General features: G+C 46.0%; 2 long non-coding RNA genes across 2 annotated transcripts; one reads left to right on the top strand and one right to left on the bottom strand.

Moving 5' to 3' along the window:
• The first annotated feature begins 363 nt into the window (after window positions 1–363).
• Window positions 364–4,086, top strand: LOC119363745. Its single transcript, XR_005174346.1, has 7 exons — window positions 364–674; window positions 761–1,010; window positions 1,504–1,768; window positions 1,897–2,585; window positions 2,686–3,143; window positions 3,245–3,541; window positions 3,762–4,086. It is a non-coding gene; the product is annotated as an uncharacterized LOC119363745 (long non-coding RNA).
• Window positions 4,087–4,928: 842 nt separating this feature from the next.
• LOC119363746 lies at window positions 4,929–5,809 on the bottom strand. Its single transcript, XR_005174347.1, has 2 exons — window positions 5,475–5,809; window positions 4,929–5,322 (listed from the first exon to the last, which is right to left on the bottom strand). It is a non-coding gene; the product is annotated as an uncharacterized LOC119363746 (long non-coding RNA).
• Window positions 5,810–6,800: the final 991 nt, after the last annotated feature.

Here is a 6,800-nt window from a genome sequence, read left to right as displayed (position 1 = left end):
GCGTATATTTTGCTCTTTAGTGGTGCCCAGCTCTTCCAGATGCAATTCGCCATTGGTGTTCTCGGTAAGGTGGAGCAAAGGCTTTTGTATATCGAACGGGCAGAGTATTGACCTGACGTCGAGCAAGTCCAGCTGAATTTGTCCGGCTCTTGTGTGTTCCTCCATACCGCGCCAATGGCCTGGCAAAGGTGCATGCACTGCAACTGTGCCGTAAATGAAACCTCCGGCTGACAATCTGCTTCCCATCTGTTATCCTGGAGTGCCTGCTGCACCGTGCGCGAGTTAACGACTCTTGTCGGCACCGTGGCCAAAATCAGCGGCGCGATATCCGCAACAGCAAGCCCACCAACAGCAAGCCCACCAAAATCAGCGGCGTGATATGGTGATTTATGTTTTTCCGGCAAATACGAAGCAAATACATATTCTATCGTATCTGGCTCCTACGTACGCTCGCCCCTAGCCTGTACTCGCCTACTTCGCCCGTCCACTACCCCCGTGACCAGGCTGCCCCATCCACCAAGCCATTCAAATTTCGAATCTCATCAGGTAGACTGGGCTACATCGACCTGCTGTGCCACGCCCTACCCATCGTCGCCCCTGGATCGCGGATCTTGTGAGGTTTACGATTCAAGAATGAATCACGGTGGCGAGTCATTCATGGACCTGCTCTTCAGGTTTCTCCTCTCACAAGATCCGCTTCTTCTTTCTTCGTATTCTCTAGCAAATCCTCAAATCTTCATCTTCTCCTGTTCTTGGGCAGTTTTTGTTCCCAACCGGTCGCACCCGAGGGCGTCCCAGATCTGGCGTTGCTAGAGGAAGGGGAGGAAGGGGAGGAAGACGACGAGTGCGGAGGTGGAGGGGAATATGGTGGTAACGACTCACTCAAGTTCTGCATCTCAAGTTCATGAAGGCATGGAAGATTTTCTCAATGTCCCAGATTGTGACAACACCGACAGTTACAAAGAGCCTCCATCTGAATCCCATCGCACTCCAAGCCCGTGGCCTCAAAGGTACTAGCACAATCCATCTGAATCCCAGCCATGCTAGTTATCTTTTTTCAGTAAAGTACCTAGCCTGATGAAGCCTTGAGGATTCTGGTGGGCCTATTTTGTTCAGTAAAGCTGTTGACTTGATGAAAAATTTAGTTGACGTAAAATAATTTCTACCACCAGCATTAGGGGAGCATCACCACTTCAGTCGCTATCATGGATGTTGACACGATAAAAGGAGAAAGAGCTTTACCGGGTTCAGTTGTTTGCTGTCAAAAGCTTATCTATCTCGCGCCCAGTCGATGATCCAAATTATGTTTTGTGTCAAGGATCATAAACTCGGCTATTGGTTTCAGTACATTTGATTGTCTGATTTTGCCGACTTTTCTTGCTGGCTATTATACTGTAGAATGTGCATGATACAATGTTCATTTTTTTGGAGCAATTTGGCTGTTACATATTAGTCAGATTCTGTTTTCATTCCAACTATGGTTAACATCTCAATCATATGTAGGATCCGTCTCGGTAAGATACCTGACCGCCACGCCTCATTGTTGGGAAGGAAAAGTGCTTTGGAGAAGGCCATGAGAAACTTCGCAGATAAGAAGTCAGCTATCATCGTCAAGCCAGAGATCAGTCAGGAATTTGACTCTCTGGACGAAGTGTACGACTTCTACAATCTATACTCTTGGGAGACTGGTTTTGGCATCAAGTATGGGCAATGCATAAGAAATGTTGACAAGTGCAAGACGGTCCAGGACATAGTATGTGGATGCGCGGTGAGTTATATCACACACTTTGCCCACTTGTGCACTTGCATTAGTAGTCAGTGTATAGTGGCTAATCTTTCTAGTTCGAAAACTCCACAATTACGACTGACTGTTTTCGTTCACCACCACTTTATTAGGGGAAACCACGTAGGGAGAATTCACATTCAGTATGCTGCCAATGTCCTGCACTTATGAGGTTGCATCGCACATCAGACCATGGCTGGTTCATCCATGAAATGAAGTATGAGCATAATCACGGTATGACACAAACATGTGGAGAGAAGTTGCACTAGCCATCTCACAGGCACATTGATGCCCATGCCAAAGACATTGTCATGCACCTTAGGAACAACAACATATCTTTAAGCAAGCTTTCGGTGTGATCGCAAGATTTTTTGGAGATATGGAAAACCTGGCCTTTAACAAGAGGTCGCTGTGCTATCTGTGCAAGAGGATGAATCAGCAACAGGGAGATGATGACATCAGGAAGACAATTCAGCCATTCTCTGAATTGAAAGAGAGGGATCCAAATTTTGTTGACAGTGTGCTTGTGGACGAAGAGAGCAAAATCAGAGCACTGATGTGGACAGATGGTAAGAGCCTCCACCAGTACAAATTCTTCGGAGACGCAATAACTTCGACACAACATATCGTACCAACCAGTACGACATGCCTTTCGGATTGTTTGTTGGTGTCAACAATCACTTCTAGAGCATCATACTTGGAGGAGTATTGCGTCACGACGAAAAAACTGAGACCTTCGAGTGGGTGTTCAAGGAATTCGTGTCCTTGATGGGAGGGAAGGCTCCAAAAACAATTCTAACGGGTAATTTGAAAGCATATTCTTGTTACACTGCCATTCTACTGAACTGCTATATCTCCCTACATACACCTCACTGAGAAGGTCATTTCTTCATTTTTTGCAGATCAAGCCCGTGCAATGGAGAAGGCTATATCTTCCCAGTGGCCTGATACTACACACAGATGGTGCAAATGGCATGTACTACAAAAAGCAAGGGAACACCTAGGACCTGTTTATTCCAAAAATAGTGACTTTAGAGACGAGTTTCACAAGCTGCTAGAGTATATAGTGACAGTAGACGAGTTCGAAACTGCATGGGCTTGCTTAATTGAGAAATATCAACTTGAAGACCATCCATGGCTCACTCAAATATACGAAGTTAGAGCAAAATGGGCAAAGCCATATTTTGCAGGAGTCTTCTGTGAAAGGATGACCAGCACACAACGTTTGGAGAGTGCAAACCACATGCTCAAGCACTACGTGCAACCGGCATCGTCTATGAACAACTTTGTTAGGCAGTATCAGAAAATATTGTTCGACCGCCAATCAGAGGAAGATTTTCAAGAGAAGAAGACTCGTGTGGTAAGCCATAGGAAAAGCATCATACATAGCATTCTTTTTAACCTTGAAACTGCATATGTAGAAATTGTCTTATGAAACTTATTGGCCACCGGTGTTTTCAGGGTGGCGCTGTTTTTAACCTTGGACTGCCACTAGAATACCATGCGAGCAAGGGCTATACCGCAGCTATGTATGAGCTGTTTCAACATGCAATTTAATTGTCAGGGTCATATGTGTTACAAGAGGCATGTCGGACAGAGCTAGGTGTGGTGTACATCGTTAACCACATCTATGCAGAGAGGAGGCAAGCTTGGTCCAGGACACAATATCATGTTCTGTTTGATGAGGAATCTGGAGGATATTTATGTGAGTGTGGTCTTTACTCACACATGGGCATGTTGTGTTGCCATGCTATCCAGGTAGGTCAAAATGAGTCATTTTATCATTCATTGTATGGGTTCAAGTTCAGTTCACTAAATATCAGAACCGGCGGTTACTTGGGCTGTTACAAAAATTTAATAACCTCCTTTAAATTCAGTACACTTACACTCACGAAATTACTCTGCAAGCATAGATTAAAATGCAATACATATATAGTGTGTTTAATTGACAACACATCTATTTTTCTTTCTTTAACAGGTCATGCTAAATTTGGGAGTTAGGGAGATCCAACATGTACACATCATGAAGAGATGGACAAAGAATGCTTGTGAGAACCTGCCAGAGCATCTGAAGATATATCAAGCAGGCAATTCCGCACTGAAGGACGCAACTTACCGACACTCTAGCTTGTACAGTAAGGCACTCGAGATTGTACAGATGGGGGATAAGAACACCGAAGCTTACATAGCTGCAATGAAGCAGTTACTAGATGCAATAAATGTTCTAAACGATACCAACCAGGAGAGTGATGGGCTGGGATTACATGATAAGGCAGCGGCTCCAGTGCACGACCAAGATATGCCTGTTACACCAGGAGCAAACAAACTGTCAGGATCGATGAATGTTGTATCATGCAAGAGGGACCGAGGCAGGCCAACAAATGCAAGAGCAAAGCCAGGTTATGAAAATGTCAGTAAACCAAGATCAAAGTTTTGCTCTGTGTGTAGAGGGAGGGGTCATAAAGCATCTAAATGCCCCTCATATGGAGGCGCAACAAAGAAGCAAAGGAAAGTCCCGAAATGTACCAAGTGCAACCTGGAAGGCCACAAGAGGAATAGCTGCTCTGGAAGCTTGTTCGGCGTCTTCCAATGAGAATATCATGTTAGAGATAGCACTGCCCACAGAATTTGTGACATGCCTGGCTTGTGCTTGTTTTTGGTAGCGAAGGTCTTGACGTGCTGTTGACAAATATGAAAATTCTTTTTTCCACGGAACAATAAGTTTTTTGGTGGCCAATTAGTGAACATGTTTAATTCAAGACATGTAAACTTGGCAATGTTACCAGGATGTGTGAAGTTTGCCATTGTACTAATGTGAGTACAAAGTGCAACCAAAAATCTTAATGGGATGTTCAATTATGACAAAACTTCATATGGTCTTTCTTTCATGAGAGCTGCTATGCACACGACGCTGTCGGCCGATTTGTGCACGACATCACATATCAGCCCGTCCATGCTTACCATCCAGCGCATGTGAGCGGCTGGATTGCGCATCGTGTCGCTGTCGTCCGGGCATGGGTCGTCCACACAGTAGTTCGGTTCTTTCATATTTCATATGTTGCTCCCAGAGAACATGTCTGGAGACACAATATCCTTGATCTGACACATGAAATGGGTTGAGAAAACTGAAACATATTGAACACAGTGCACCCCAAATAGAAACTTTTTGTTGAACATAAACATCATTTTTCAGATTTCACAAAAGGAAATGGTAGCGGATAGCACAATAGTAAGTAAATTGTTCACGAATAGCACATCAGCTTGAGCAGTGCAACAGTAAATGCTCCATACTAATCCGTAAGCTTGCTAGCTAGAAACAGGAGGAACACTAACAACACTACACTAAAAAGCATCCGCTTCTGCTGTTCGTTAGCCTTTTACTTGAGACGGGCTTCAGTCTGACATAGCTTTTCTTCCAGAGCCTTATTTCGTTCCTTCGTCTTGCACAATGCATCCCTCAAAGAAATATTAATGGAGCTTCGTTCCTCAATCCCCATTTCAAGGTGTGCGTTGACGCCATTGAGCCGAGCGTTCTCCCTCTGCAGGTTGTGCACCGTGTCGCGCAGATCGACCAAAAGTTGGCAAGAAAGTTTGCCAGCTATATGAGGGAGAGATAGATCCAGCAAGAACCAAGAAGAAGATAGATTAAAACGAATGCTTGCCCAAGTTTTTTGGCAGTTCAGAAACCTACGTCCAGGGTTAGCGTTGGTCCAGGAGATCCATCTCGCCCCTTTCTCTTTGCACCAGTAATTTGAAGCTGGCTCATATGCTAGCCTGTGCTCACGGTAAGGAATCGGAGATTGCTTTGGATAGTAGCCAGGATCTCCAGCATTGGAGGACGAGCGCGCTACTGATGATGACGAAGACGATGCCATCTGGGATACAACAAGCCTGCGGCCCAACCAAAGTTTCAGATCAGAGATAGGGTTAGGGTTGGGGAGAACGAGGGAATCTGGTTGCTACGGCTTCAGGGGGTGGGAGAGGGTTAGGTGGATTGGTGGTGGGAGGTAGGAGACGGTTTGGGTGTTTGGGGGGAGGGGGTATGACTGGTACTGCTAAATACCACAGTGACGGGTATGTAATTTTCTTTGGCAAAATAGAAAAATGCCGGAGATAATCTATTAGTGCGTGATAACCCTTAGTTACAAGACAACATTCATGTAAGATATATTGTGTCGCTTACCAAAGACCGTGAAACGACTGTGACGGTTATGTCGTGATTTTGAGATGATGGCGCCATGTTGATTATTTGATTGTGATATTGAGAAATAGTATAACAGAGCGACCACAGAGCCGCCACAGTGATTTTGTTCGCCATCCATTGGATCCTTTAACGATCGGTACAGATTTTGCCTCGCATCTCCTGATGCTGCAGCCAATCGTCTCTTGGGGCCGCTGCTCCGGAGGTTGATTTAGTAGAGTTGTGGTTAACTGGGCTTATGTTGGGCTGGTAACATTATCTGCCCCGCTCTGCTCGCACCGGCGGCAAAGCGCACTCTCGCCCTAAAAAATATGCAAATCAGATTCCTTTGCGGTGGCGGGTGCAAATTGCTCGACAGTAGCGACGTATGGCGTTGCTCGCGGAGCCGAAGAGAGGTGATGGCGATTGCTCATGATGGCTTCGCGGCCTGACGGCGGCGACTCCTGCGTGAGGAGCTCATCAATGACCCCGCCGATCGATAGTCCGACGCCCCCTCTACCAACTGCAACGACGGTACGACAGCCATCGGGGCTCACGTTGATAGGCCCCGCGAGGCCTAACAGAGACAGCTGATGGTGCCTGATGTCACCAAGGTAAAGACATCCGCAAAGAGGATGTCGCTCCGAATGGCCGCATTGATCGCTTGGTGTCGGGATGCAAGGTGCAAGCAGGAGAGCGTGAATGGAAGGGTGAGAACGGCAACAACTGCTTCTCTCTGGTTGTGCTTTGTCTCGGAGCTCGCCGGTGGCGTTATCATTCCACTGACATCCTCCGTCTCTTCCTTAATGGACACCAAACAGCATAACTGCACACTAC

The sequence above is a fragment of the Triticum dicoccoides genome, chromosome 2B (genome assembly GCF_002162155.2).
Source record: "Triticum dicoccoides isolate Atlit2015 ecotype Zavitan chromosome 2B, WEW_v2.0, whole genome shotgun sequence".
Lineage (NCBI taxonomy): Eukaryota > Viridiplantae > Streptophyta > Magnoliopsida > Poales > Poaceae > Triticum > Triticum dicoccoides.
The sequence above is the reverse complement of the archived record's forward strand: the minus strand, read 5'-3'. Positions and strand labels throughout refer to the sequence as shown.